The sequence below is a fragment of the Diceros bicornis genome, chromosome 12 (assembly GCF_020826845.1).
Source record: "Diceros bicornis minor isolate mBicDic1 chromosome 12, mDicBic1.mat.cur, whole genome shotgun sequence".
Classification (NCBI taxonomy): domain Eukaryota; kingdom Metazoa; phylum Chordata; class Mammalia; order Perissodactyla; family Rhinocerotidae; genus Diceros; species Diceros bicornis.
In genome coordinates, this window is record NC_080751.1 from 54,711,075 (window position 1) to 54,725,781 (window position 14,707).

A 14,707-nucleotide genomic window follows, 5' to 3' on the forward strand; every position below is an offset into this window, starting at 1 on the left:
ATCCAAGCACTAAGACACAATATGGATCCAGAAATTGTTTCCAGAACTTTCATGGAGATTCTCTTTCCAGTTTAAATTAACCAGTATACAATTATTAAAAGAAATTGTTCAGAATCTTACAGCATGCATTTCACATATCATCCTTAATCTTGATTTCATCTTCTTTCCTACTCTCACTTTCCTTTGGTCCTAATTTGTTTTTCTTATTTGAATTTTATTTTAATGTATCTATTTCTGTAAGGCCCTTAAACTCTCTCTGAAATATGATGGGATATAAAAAGACCTCTAAAATGGCTTAATGCTGTGATTATTATTATCCAAGTCCCCACAGTTACAAGGCTGAAACAGTCTAGAAAATCATTCCTAAATAGTTTAGAGCAGATAGATTCAGTCTAGAGTTTGTGATACAGGGAACAATATACATAATCACTGAAAGGACTCCAGACCCAGCCTGTCTCCCTACTGACTACAGATTTCTGAAATTAATTTTTCTGGTAAAATGAATATTATATTTATTTATTTATGAGAATGAAAAATCCCAAAAAACAAATAAAATCCCAGGTGATGTGACAAAGTCGATATGGAGTGGAAATATTCGCTGTTGACTTTTTCTACTCAGATGATACCTAAAAAGCACAACAACTCTGACAACTGAGAAAATTATAAGACAGCACTTGACTAAGTATGACATTAATGAATCATCTACATGCTGCAACTGCACAGCATCAGCAAGAACATCATTTCCGTTTGCTGCTCTCAGAGTAGACATTGGATTAGGTTTAGCCTAAACTCTGAAGAAGGCTAGGAAAATTCCTATGACATCTTGTGAACTGGAAGGCGGCTTTTTGTCCCCTCTTTTGTATGCAAAAGCACACAGAAGGCATACATCTAATGGGAAGGTTCTAATGGCTCCATTAGGACAGAAAACTGATTAACAAGAAAATTCTATAGTACAAGAAAAATAAATCCACTATTTATATGCTGTAGTTATTGGTGAAATATCTGTATAACAGAGAGAAGACCAAGATCCAGGCTTCTCATAGCTTACTTAGAGGAACAATCCTTAGCATAATAAAATTCCAAAAAATAAAATAATTTGGATAGTTCCCTGGAACTAAATTATACAGGGATTTGACCCACAGAAAATATTACAAGATAAGTTCTAATTCATTCATTAAATTTAATACAAGGAATGAAATAGTCTGTGGGTAATCCTCTAAACCTGACACTCTCTCTCTCGGCTTCTGAAATGCAGCCATTAAACAAAAAGGACCTGTGATGGTGGGAAGAAGCGGAGGTGTGAAGAAATCCAAAGACTGGATGCTTTGCTGCCAGGCCTGTCTCTCTGCGCACCGTTTCTGTGACTATCAAGAACTAACATTCGCTGCTAGGTGCTTTTCCATTATCTAGTTTAATCCTCCCCACAATTCAATGAGAATTATCACAGTAATTTTACAGGTGTAGAAATCGAGGCTCAGAGAGCAGAAGAAATTTCCTTGGGTTCATACAACTTGAATATGGTAAAGCCAAGACCTGAACTCAGGCTTGCCTGTCACCAGAGTCTATGCTGTTACTGCCGAATTACGTGCCTCCCTCAGAGCAGGGGGATTTTAATCATGAAAGGGCTACAGGGATGGGAAGAAACAGCAGGTCTGGCTACCAGTGAGCTGTGTTGGGATTCCAATGATGCTAAAGAACTTCTAGCAGCACTCAGATCCCCACTGGAGCAAGCATTGTGAGGTATAGCTCATCTTCCTTTACAATTTCCCACACAGCAACAAAGCAAGCATTCCTCTCAATTTTTTTCATACCTCAGTATTCTCCCACTCCAACCATCAAACAAGTGGATTCACTGGATCTTGGATGTGAGGAACCAACCACTCTGTCATGTCTAATTGTGAATGACTTAGCTGTGCAGGGAAAGCCTCAATGTGTGAAGCACTTCAGATACTATGAATAAGTTTTAAATGAGAGTTTATTTTTAAAAAGACACTTATTGCACCCTTTATTTAACTCAGTAGTTTCTTAGCTTGTGAGGGTACTGAACCTGACTTCCAGCGTCACACACTGATAAGTGCTGCTGATTCATGTATAAATATCCGCCTATTGGGTAAATATTTAACAGCCTTGCTATAGTCTGAATGCTGCCCTGATCATGCTGAACAAACAAAGTCAAGTGCCATGAAATAAAAGAGCTATTATGTTTTTAAAGAGTGCAGGATGGAGGTAAGGCCTTCAGATCTCTAACTATTTAATACCCATGAATCAAAAAATATTGGGCTGAGCATGTACAACAGAAAACTCACCCTGTGCAGAGATTCCGGGGCTCACTGAGCTAATCCCAGGAATGCAGGGCTGGCTGGAGAGAAGGCACGGCCTGACTAACCAACTAAGTGACTGAGTTGGTCTGGGGAAGGGGTGGGGAGGAGATGAAAGGGACCACTTGCTGTTGATTCTTCTGATCTCTAGAGCAGTGCGGTGAGAAAGCAGGACTAAGAGGGGAGTAAAAGTAAATTGGTGCAGCAGGGTCTCAGGCTGATCTTGGGAGGAGAAAAGAATAAAAAGGGCTGTTCTGATGAGAAAGGACTTTCTATCTCTTTATGGACTGAAATGAAACATGAAATTAGCTGATAATTCTTAGAATTGAAACTGAATCTGTGGAAATAAATTAGAAGGACAAGGCCAGAGTTTGAGAAATCTTTCCAACAATGGAGTTAAACAGACCAAAAGGTAGCCAGAAAAGCATTTCCAGATCTGCCTCGCTGGCTCTAAAAGTCAAATATAAGAAATGTCTATGTTACGTGTTGGAGAGGATGTGGAGAGAAGGGAACTCTCACACATTGCTGGTGGGAGTGCAAACTGGTACAGTCACTACGGAAAACAGTATGGAGATTCCTCAAAAAATTAAGGATAGAACTACCATATGATCCAGCTATTCCACTGCTGGGTATTTATCCAAAGAACTTGAAAACACCAATGCGTAAAGATACATGCACCCCTGTGTTCATTGCAGCGTTATTCACAATAGCCAAGACTTGGAAGCAACCTAAGTGCCCATCAAGGAACGAATGGATAAAGAACATGTGGTATATATACACAATGGAATATTACTCAGTCATAAGAAACGATGAAATCCAGCCATTTGTGACAACATGGATGGACATTGAGGGTATCATGCAAAGTGAAATAAGTCAGAGGGAGAAGGTCAAATACCATATGATTTCCCTCATTAAGTAGTAGATAATAACAACAACAAACAAACACATAGAGACAGAGACTGGATTGGCGGTTACCAGAGGGGAAGGGGGGAGGGAGGAGGGCGAAAGGGATAATTCGGCACATGCGTGTGGTGATGGGTTGTAATTAGTATTTGGGTGGTGAACATGATGTAATCTATGCAGAAATAGAAGTATAATGATGTACACCTGAAATTTACACAATGTTACAAACCAATGTTACTGCAATAAACAAAAAATTAAAAAAAAAAAAAGTCTATGTTAAATGTATTAGTACTATTGTTTTCCATGCAAACACAGCTAATAGACCCCTTTGTGAACCTTGCTCTGTCTGCAAGTTTTCAGAGTGCCTCTAATATTGAAGACTTGACTTGGCTACATTGCAACAGCAGAAAGGAAATATTTTTGAGCATTTTGACATGGAAAAATAAAGGGAGTCAGCCTGTCGAAAGCTTGACTTGGGACAATGGGGTTTTGATTTTAACCCATTATGGAACAGCAACTCTTCCCTCCCCACGTGGGGTTTTGCCTTACTGGCCAAATAAAATGAGCAAAACATAATTTGGCACTGGAGAAAACCAGAAAGGCCAGTGATTTTCAGTTATAATTCTTGCTTCTGCCAAGTTTGCTCTCTTTGGTTCTGCTCAACTTTCTCATCAGTGCAGTGGGGATAACACTACCCTCAAAATGACCCCTCTCTGTCAAGGGTTAAAGTAACAATTAGAGTCACACTGATCTTAAAATAGCTCCAAGCACTCCAAGAGACTTTATTCTAGAACGCCTCTTGTTTGAGTATTCTATGTCCAAGGGTCATGTCAAGGCACTGTCAGAGACACTTGGATCAGTCTTAGCGTTCTGCTTTGTCTTTGAACTGGGATGTGAGGGAGAGAAAGTTGACCTGATTGCCTCCTCCACAGTATGATTCAGGGGAGTGTTGGAGGCTTAAGCATGGAAATGGGGAACTTCCAGGATGGTAGATGGACACAAGCTGCCGCTAGCCCCAAGCTAAGAGAAATCCTAAGGAAATGTGAGCTTTCAATTTAATTCAACAAACACTAACTGTATGCCTAACTCTGTTTAAGGACTCGAGTTTCCCATTCTGAATATATGACTGGGGCACCACTGTTAATTCTCTTCAAGGTAGAGGAATGCTAGGGACCTCAAGAATCTGGGGCCCTCTATAATGCCAGAGTATGTCTCTTGGTGGCCTGCCAGGAGAGCCATTACAATAAAGCAAAAGTCACTGTAATTTATTGAGTCTCCACTTTTGCCAGGCACTCTACTAGGCATTTCATTATCTCTGAACCTCACAAGAACCCTGCCAAGTAGACCTAATAAGCCTAATTTACAGATGAGGAAACTGAGGTTCTAAGAGTCTAAGCATCTTGTCCAAGATTACCCAGCAAGTCAGTTGCAGAGATGGGCTTGAATCCCAGTCTTTCTGGTTCCAAAGGTTATGTCCTTTTTCACTAGAAATTCTTTCATAGAAAGATGGTGTGAAATTTTTAAAACTCTAATCCCCCTGTATACTGAAATAGTGGTATAAGTGGCTGAAATTATCCTTAAAAAAGTTTTTATCCATAAAATTCATCACCTTTTCATCTCATTTTTTCTTATCTTAAGATATCATATGCCACAACAAGGTAACTTGGTAGGAAAAAAGAAAAGTCATATACAGGTTCTGAAAACCCAGATGTAAACAAATACTACATTAAGGAGAGACTCAGGTTTTTTTTCCTACCTGAATTTTCTTTTTCCTAGTAAAGAATTTTCTAGAGCTGTTGTCAGCGCTTGTCTCATTTTATAGACTCAACTTTGAACCATCTCAAGAGTCTCTCGATCCCTCAGTTAAACAAAATCAGGGTGTAATTCAAAATGGAAAAATCTCAATGAGTGTAACAGGAGAAGAAAATAAAAGATCAGAATAATAAGTTTAGAAGTAGGAGAAAGTTTGGGAGGTCACAATGGACGAGAGGTTCACTGAAGCATCGATGTAGGCCTGGCCAATATTACAATTGTGACTGATCGAATATTTCCACTGAATATACTTCACAGCATAAATCAGGTCTTTGTTAGAGTACTGTATTCCATTTCTTGTTTCCCATTTTTACAGGGACATATGAAAATGGAAATGTTCTGAGACAATAATAAATATGATTAAACACTCGGAAAATGTTCCTCTGGAGCAAAGTCTAAGGAAGTTGAAATTGCTAAGTTAAATTACTTAGAAGGTTATGGAATTATTAAATAGAGTAAGTTAAAAATGTGAAGGCATACTATATGGATAATCTGAATCAGACATTTTTTGCTTAGGCACAGTACACAGGAAGACAGTTTAAAAGGCAAGATGAGGGATTTAGTTGGTAAAGTGAATTCTGCACAGAATGGAGTAGTGACTAATAGCTCCATTTACGAAACACTATGTATCAGGCACTATAGTATGTGCTTTTCCTTTATGACATGGTCTCTCCTTCACACCAATCTATGAGAGAGGTGTTATCCCACTTTACAGATGAGAAGGCTGGAGCTTAGGAGAAGCAATGTAACCTCTCTAAGGTCACATAGGTGGTAAATAGCAGAGAGGCATCTAAATCCAGGTCTCTCTGACCTACATCTACCCCACTTTCAGGTCTTCAGTTATCACTTTGGTGACTTCTGAATCCTTATCTGCAGACCTGACATCTGGTTCCACATGTGTCAGATTCATCAGGCTCCTTCTGGCTGGGTGTTTCAGGCAGATGCCTGGGCTGGCCGAGACCCTGAGGCTGTTTCCAGGAACACTTATTAAACTCTAGGTACCTGAACTGAAGTGATGAGGGCCTTCTTCATTCTAGGCAAATGAAGCCCTGGAAACCTGGAAGAAGTCTGAGGGCCAGAGGACGTGACAGACACTTTCCAGACAGAGGACGCGGAATGTAAGCAAGGAAACATTACATTTCAAGAAATACAAAGATGGGAATATTTAATTGTAAACACAATATGTCTAATGACATGAACACTAACCAAGTTTTTGTTCAGAAATATGTTTTTTAAGTTTGTTAACATCTCAAAAAAGCCTTTAAGGGACAGTAATCTTAACAGATGTCCACCATCAGGATTTTGTTAGCACGTGGAAAAGCATTTAAAGTGAGCCCCTCAAAACAACAAGGAACTCAGCAGCTGTTCTATTAAGATTAGGTATGGACCACTTATAATGATGCCTGGCCACGTAAGACATGAACAGGCTAAGGGAGAAAAAAGCTTTTTTTCCTCTTGTAGCATCCTGATCCCCGGGCTATTACCTGCAGTTGATTCCATCACAATTTCTTTAAGAACTCTTTTAAAATACCAGTCATCAGGATGCGTGAATTTACTTTGAGTCTGTATAAATTTATAACTTTGAGGCTCCAATGAATGGCTTTACTGCTATGCTATTATACAGGTAGAGGTTACTTTTCCTATGAATTACCTCTAAAATATTTACTGAAAAAAAATCAATACATACATATATCAAATCATCATGCTGTACACTTTAACTGTCTTACAATTTCACTTGTCAATTACACTTCAATAAAGCTGGAAAAAAATCAATGCATACAATAGTTCCCCTAGACTAAATTCATTACCCTAGACTAAATCCATAAGCATTTTTATAATTCCCTCCTCCTCATTGCACACAGGTTTTAATGATGGTCAAAGGAAGCTGTAGAGAATTAGAAAAAAATACCGCCGCCTGACCAGGGCAGAGAAGGGTATCCACCTGATTCCTGTTTACTGGCATTTACTATAGGCTCAGGCACATAAACAGCATTAGACAACTTCATGCACACATTACTGGTCTCTGTGCTCAAAGAGCTAATCTTTAGGTAGCTGGAGCTTGGCTTGCACACCCAAAAAAATGAAAAGACACCAGAAGATGAGATTAGCTAAGGTCCAAGTAATAGCACTTTACAATTTGTTTCCAAAGTGCTCCTCATTTGTTTTTTCACAACAGCCTTGCAAAGTAGGTATCAAGTGCTAATATACTCATTGTAGAGATGAGAAGACTGAGGCTTGAAATGGATGACTTCCCAAGGTCTTAAAGCTGGAAACAGTAAAACTGGGATTGTCATCTTCTCTCTGAAGATAGTAGTCTTCATGACTGTGTAAGAAAAATATGGGGGGTCTGTTAAAAAACTCAGATACCCAGACTCATCCCAGAGAAGTCGATTTACTAGGTTCAGCAGGTCTGAGACGGAACCTGGGGATCTGCATTTTAACAGGTTCCCTAGTAGATACAGGTGCAGGTGGTCCTCAAACCACTGACGTACACTACCTCAGAGTGTACGCCACTCTGAGGATGCACAACAGGGACTGGGAATGGGGAAGGGTGTGGTAAAAGCAAATTTGCCTCCCATCCCTGAGGCATTAGGTCACTGACTATTTGAAAGCCACTGTGGACAACAGGAAGGTGAAGAAAACACAGACATGTTCTTTTTTTTTTTTTTATAATTTAATTTATTTTTCCCCCAAAGCCCCAGTAGATAGTTGTATGTCATAGCTGCACATCCCTCTAGTCGCTGCATGTGGGATGCAGCCTCAGCATGACCGGTGAAGCGGTGCATCCGTGCGCGCCCGGGATCCGAAGCCGGGCCCCCAGTAACACAGACATGTTCTTAAGGAACTTAAGGCCAGTATGGGAGATAAGATATTTATGGAAACAATTAGAAAAAAGGTGATTATCATTAAGTGTATACATGGGCAAAATGAAGTGTAGTTACATGCAGGTAACCAGAAGACAAGGCGAGGGAGCAGTCAAATCAAGACTGGGGCTGGAAGCAAGGAGGACACAGACACTACTCAACAAGGCTGGGCACTGGATCAAAGGCTAGGAACTCTGCAGACGGGAGACCATGGCTCCTGGACCACACTGAGCAGCTTCTGCCCCAATGAGAAAAACATATTTCACACTTTAGGCTGTCCAAGATATCTACTGGTAAAAACGCATCTGCCTGGAGAGGCAGTAAGAAGATATGATGGTAGATCCTGATGCATGCCAATGGTGAACTGGGCAGGAAAGAAAATATGAGGTTAAAAAAGAAGTTCTGTTTAGTCATAGAGTGAAAGATGTCCTGGAGATAAGGAAAAGTCTGGGGTATGAGACTGAATCTCAGCCAGCCTCACTGCTTAACATATCTCTTTTACACTGGCAACCCGCAAATTTAAACTGTAGCTCAGACCTTTCCTCAACTCGAGACTCGCACAGCCAAATAAATGCCTACTCAACACTTCCACTTGGATGTCTAAAATGTCTAACCTGCTTACAAGCACATCCTGCCTGCAAAACCTGCTGCTCCTCACTCATCCCATTTCAGTCAATGGCAGCTGCAACCTTTTGATTGGTTCCTAAGACTAAAAACCTCAGTCATCCTTGACTCTTCTCTCTCACAGTCGACAATCAGCCTGGTCCAATCTACCATAACTTCTCATCTGAATTATTCCCTCCCTGGATAAGCCGGGGCTGCTCCCACCTCAGGGCATTGGCCCAGTTCTTCTGTTGTTCCCTCTGCCTGGACTCTCTTCCCAGCCATCTACAGGGCTTGCTTCCTCACCTGCTCCAGGTCTTACTCCAATATCACCTTCTCAGTAAGGATTCCTGAACAACCTATTCAAAACTACCCACCTCCATCCTCGGTATCCTCTCTTCTTTGTTTTACTTTTATACGGCATATATCACCATAAAACATTCTACATATTGTATTTGTTTATTGTCTCCCCCCACCCCCTTCACTAGAATATAAACTCCTCCAGAATGGGCATCTTTGTCTGTTTTGTTCACTGCTACAACACCAGAAACAAGAATAACGCCAAGTTCTTGGTAGGCACTCAATAAATATTTGTGGTATTAAAGTCAAATGAATATAGGGGAAGATACGGGAGTCAAATTTCCACAATGAACATTAAAAGTCAGTAAATGTATAAATATTTTCTGCAATAGTCATTATGAAAAGGAAGATTTTAAGGGTCTAGGACAGGAGTCAGCAAAATTTTCAGTAAAGGGCCAAGTGGTAAATATTGTCAGCTTTGCAGCTAGAAGGTCTCTGTCATAACTACTCAACTCTGATGCAGTAGCAAGAAAGCAGCCAGACAATATGTAAACGAATAAGCACAGCTGTGTTCCAATAAAATTTTATTTGTGGCCACTGAAATGCGAATTTCATATAACTTTTACGAGTCACAGAATGTTATTCTTTAAATGTTTTTGTAACCATTTAAAAAACGTAAAAATCATTCTTAGCTCACAGGCCATAAAGCAGGCTGCAGGCCAGATTTGCCCAGTGGGCTGTAGTTTGCTGACTGTGATCTAGGATTATAGGATCATTTGGCAGTTCTACAGATGCTGAAGGTAGGAAAAATATCTAGAAATATAGGCAAAAAGACCTAGATTAGGTTAGCAAAAAATGGAAAGCAGGCCCTTTGATCAAATCTCTAAGAAACTACATTTGATCAGCAGGTAAACCACAAGGATTAGCCTTTTTTCAGGCAAGGATGACGTGAACATTAGGCAACGTGTGGACTGTGGGAGTTCTCATAATGATACTGGATTGGAACTGTGCAAGAAAGAGCTATTTATATGATTTCAAATGAAGCTTGAGGCATATTCTGGTGCTTTTTACTTCTATGATAGGTGAAAAAGCTGCCTACAAAAGCCTTCCTTCCACCCAAAATACTAGCTGTTAGTTGGTGACTGATCCTCAGAAATATTAAGATGAATCATATATGCTCTTTTCACAGTGCAAAAAGAGACAATTTTAAAACTCAGAAAATGTCACTTTGGGTAGTCACAAACCATACACAGAAAAGCTGCCCAGCCTGAAAATCGTAAATAAATAAAATCCTGTTCCTGCACGGAAACATTTTTCCTCACTTAGATTCCAATGCTTGTCTTAGGACTTGCCTCCAAGGTTGGCTGGTGTTAAAACGTGTTTGGTCCCATAATCTGATGATGGAAGGCAGCCTTTGTTCTCCACCCCTCTTCCCTGGGGCCCTCCCTGGTTAACCCTGCTGTTCTCGGCAACCCATGGCACTCAGCCTTGACTTTCTCAAGCTGCTGCTCTTCTCACCTATAGGCAGCTCGTGGCCTCCCTGTCTACCGCGCTTGGCGTCGGCTGGCCTAAAAGCGCCAGCTGACAGCGGGCTCAGGCTTTACCCAAGCATGGGGAAAGGAATCCTGGGTGTCTTCTTCCTGCTTGGAGAAACAGGTATTTTTGTCTTTGAATCCTAAGCTCTGTTTTCTTTCTCTTGTTACTAAACAGTTCACTCCCTATCTCCCCCTGGCCCCTCCCTCGCCCTTTTTTGCAACTTCATCATTTTTCCACATTGCACCGTTTGGCACAAGAGAAGGAGGGAACCACATCAAATAAAGGAATGTAACCACAAAAGCTGCCTTGAGAAGCAAGGCCCCCAATTTTTTTTTTTTTTTGTCAGTTTACAGTTTTTGGACTTGTTCTCCCATAATCAAATCCTCCCTATCGTGTTAACAATGTGGTGGTGTGTCAATACATTGGAATTCTGCTTCAATCAGCAACCCAGAGCTTAATAGGAAAATGAAGCAACAAAATGTTGGTCTTACTGTTAACCTTACGCTAGGCCTGTACTTAGGATGGAGATGTTGGCTTCTTGATGGTGCGAAGACCACACCTTCAAAGTTTTGTGAGAGCTCAGGTTGTCAGCAGAGGCCTAAAGCAGTGTCTTAAGCATTATGTAGGCATGCTTCTGCCATCACAAGAGGGACAATCACTCCAGGTACCACAGACTAAAAAGCGTGAAGCACCCCAAATTTTAGTAAGCCAGAGAAAGTTTAGACTGAATTCACTTGCAGAAATTTAAAAGACATATTCAGCTTACTGGCAGCAATTCCTGGGTGTGGCCCTTTGACAGTCATGATGTCTGTAGTTATCACAAAAGGGTTTGTGTAAAGTTGAAGTGGTTTTTCTTTTTTTAAGTTAAAAACATGTGTCCCACATATAAACTCTTTAGGGACAACAATAAGGTGCTATAATTCCAAAACGTTTGGAAGTCACTACTCCATGTCCTCAGGATATATGTGTTATAGTTAACGTTTAACAACAGCTGGCTGATATTCGTCATAAATGAAAACACCAGTTAGATGTTGAGTACTTTTAATGCAGTGATTTTATCTTTTGTGACTAACTTGGTAAACTAAACTGTTCCTAACATGAAGGTAAGGATTTTTGTTGTTGTTTTGGTTTGATTCACATGGAGTAGTCACATGCCATTTTGGTTAATGTTGGCAATTAGCCTGTTCTCGCATATCATCTGTAGCATATATAAATAGTCAACAGACAAGCCACTAGGCAGTGATTCTCCACCTTCATCTGCCCCAGCACACCTAAGTTAACGTGATATCCCCCCAGAGATTCTCTTGTGGAGATGGGAAGGGGTAAGAAAAGAAATATCGCTTCTCCCGTCCCTGTTCTAGAGTAGTATATTGGAATCTCAGGGTGGAGAAATGTGTGATTTGAAATAAACAAAAAACACAAAACACAAAACCCTGAAGTTGGTTCTGATATGGACTAATAGGATAGATTTTTTTAACTGCTCCCTGCTCAGCATGGGAATCACTGTGTCAAACATACAGAAGGAGGAATCTTCTATCCTTAGGAGTTAAAGACCTTCTCAGCCAAGAAGTGAAATTGCTGGTCTTCCAATTTTGGCAACATTCAGCCTGGCCCCAGCTCCAACTTTAAGAGCTAAATCACAAATGTCATTTCAGATGCCCACTGATCTTCCTGCCCCCTTTCCAGCTCCTCCTCCTACCACATCACGATGGCTCCCAACAGGACAGAGAGCATGACAGAGTTAAGGCAGTGGACAAGGAAGGGAAGTGGGGACTGCAGGCAGATGCTTGCTTAGAAGTACCCCCTCTACTCCACATTCTACTGCTGCAGCTGAGGTGTCTGGCCCTGGTGCCAGCTACTGCCCCAGGAAATGTCCACAGATGCGAGTACAGGATGTTACCCTTCTACCAAAGCAGGACACAGACACTGGATGGGGCACTGCTCCCTTCCACAGAACCACTGCCCCTCCAGACAGCGTGCTCCAAAAGCCACCTGGAAAGCAGAAGGAGCCATTTTCTGGAGCACAGGGGGGAGAGGGAATTGAGGAAAAGATAATGAAAAAGGACATCTGGGAATTTAAAGAGGTGAGGGATTGAAGATGTTATAAGCAGAGTCAGAATTTCAACAAAAATAACATGTATTCAGTAGATTCTTGTCATTTAAAAAACATTTTATCTTACTAAATAAATTGTTTACTTACTAATGGAGAAAGTGGGAGTTCGGTTCTGTTAATATCCATCTGTGCAAAACTGGGAAGCTGTTTCTGAACAGCATAATTTATTTACCTGTATCTTTTACTTTAAATAATATTCATTGGTTTAAATACTATTTTTATCAAATTCTCTAAAATAGATGATTCAAAACAGCCACGACAGTAAACAAGGGCCTACACACTCCCAGACAAAGACTGCAGGGCAGACCGGAGGAGAAACAGCAGGAGGCCCAGGAGGAGGGTACCAGTCCAGGCAGCTCAGGGAAATCTGTGTTTGGGGAGAACTTGATAACCCCAGGAGGCAGATGTGTTTGCGTTCTTTAACCTGGTGGCACAAGGCGCAACAGACGGAGAAAGGTTTAGTCAGGAAGGGAACAGGTTCTGGTAAATGTAGACAAGGACAACGCCACTGTAACTGGCCAAACATAATTGAGGTTGGCCTAATAACTCACTTTCTTGGTTGCTTCAGAGTTTTGATTACTACTATTTTCTTAAGCTTTCAAAACCAAAACACTCAAAATTTACTAACACAGCAATATTAATAGCAGAGAGGGGAATGTGAACACAACTTATTTAAAAAGCTGTATGGCTGAGCTATGGCTACTGAATCCTGACTCAGCAGTATGTGAATGTGTCAGTACCTCATCAATGGCATCAACGGACCTGAAGTAATTTCACCTAGATTCACACGGAAGAAGAGTGGCTGAATGGACCTCCTGGTGTAAGGATTTAGTTAAAACACTCTTTAACTGTCAGGAGTCCTGAGTACTCTCCAAAAATAACAATCCCAAAGAAGTCTATGCAGATATTGATAGTCCTTGAGGAGAAAGGCAGAGAGGGATCCACGATTTCAGGACCACCTGGCAAACTCTGAGCATCAAAGTACGCAGGGCTCAGTGGTTCACCACAGAGCTTCCAGCCACTCAGGAGGGGCCCAGGGGCCTCAGGCTCACCTCAGCACTTCTCTTTCCCAATCAGACTGAGACTGCTTCTCAATACGGGCTGCGGTAAACTCAGGGCAACTCATTTTTCCAGGTGCTTTCTCACTTTGTTAGGGACTAACTTGGGATCAGAGTTGCTCCAGGGCAAGGGGAGCCCTTAAGCTCACTCCCATCACATCCTCCAACTATTAAGCTACACCATGCTCATCACCTGAGCAACAAACACACCAACTGTCCTTCAGACTCTACATATGGATCAGGCATATTCTGAGAGACTGGAGCCTCCTCAGAAGGGTGAGGACTGAAGCCAAATCCTAGAGAGAATAAAGGACAAGTTCATATGGGTAGGACCAAACCACAAATGTAAACACTACATTTCAAACAACTGAAATATTGTCAGTTGAGGAGTTGAAGACATTAGAGTGAAATCTTCCCATGGAGCACCATGTAGCCACTAGAGAGAATGAGAGAGACCTACAGGTCCTGATTTAGGAAAATGACCATGATATATTGCTAAAGGAAAAAAGTAAGTTGCAGAATAGTATGTAATATATTACATAATTTTGTGGCTAAATTAAAGCAACAACAACAGCAAAAACTCAAACTGAGCTAACAGGGACAACACTGTGAAAATACTAAATCTACATACTTTGCGTTTCCTAGTAAACCATATTTTCCCTCTGCCTTTTCACTGAGGTGAATACTTGAGACTCATTGTCCTGAGGAAGAGGACAGTACCACTGAGATCAAAGAAGCCGCCAGCACAGGGAAGATGAAGGATATAGCACTGAAAAGCCCATCCCCCAGATGAGAATGGAAAGAAACAAAGGCAGAAAGGGGACAGATTCAGAGAGAAAAGGGTTTGACTAGGTGTCTCAGAGACCCTCCTCAGGCTTCAGTAGGGGGCAGAGAAGAGAGAGAGAGAGCAAGAGCGAGAGTGTGTGTGTGTGTGAGTCAGTGGTGGTGAAAGGACAGAAGTGCTGGATTAACTGAGGGAAACCCAAATGGAGAGGGGTTTTTATTCCACTTCCCACTTGCGGGTAAGGAGATCCTGTTGTAGATCCTCCAGACTAAGGAGGAGCTACAGTAGGATACAATGATGACATTTTACCCTGTGTACTTTGTTCTTTGGTGGTATTGGAAAGTTATAATTTGCACATATTACCTTTGTAGTAGAGAGAAAGAGATAACCCAAGGTATAAGAATAAGGGAATGCAA

General features: G+C 41.1%; 1 protein-coding gene across 2 annotated transcripts in view; it reads right to left on the reverse strand.

Annotated features, from left to right (window-relative positions):
• Window positions 1-14,707, reverse strand: part of BABAM2 (BRISC and BRCA1 A complex member 2) — a 454,600-nt gene that overhangs the window by 100,400 nt on the left and 339,493 nt on the right. The window lies entirely within an intron of this gene.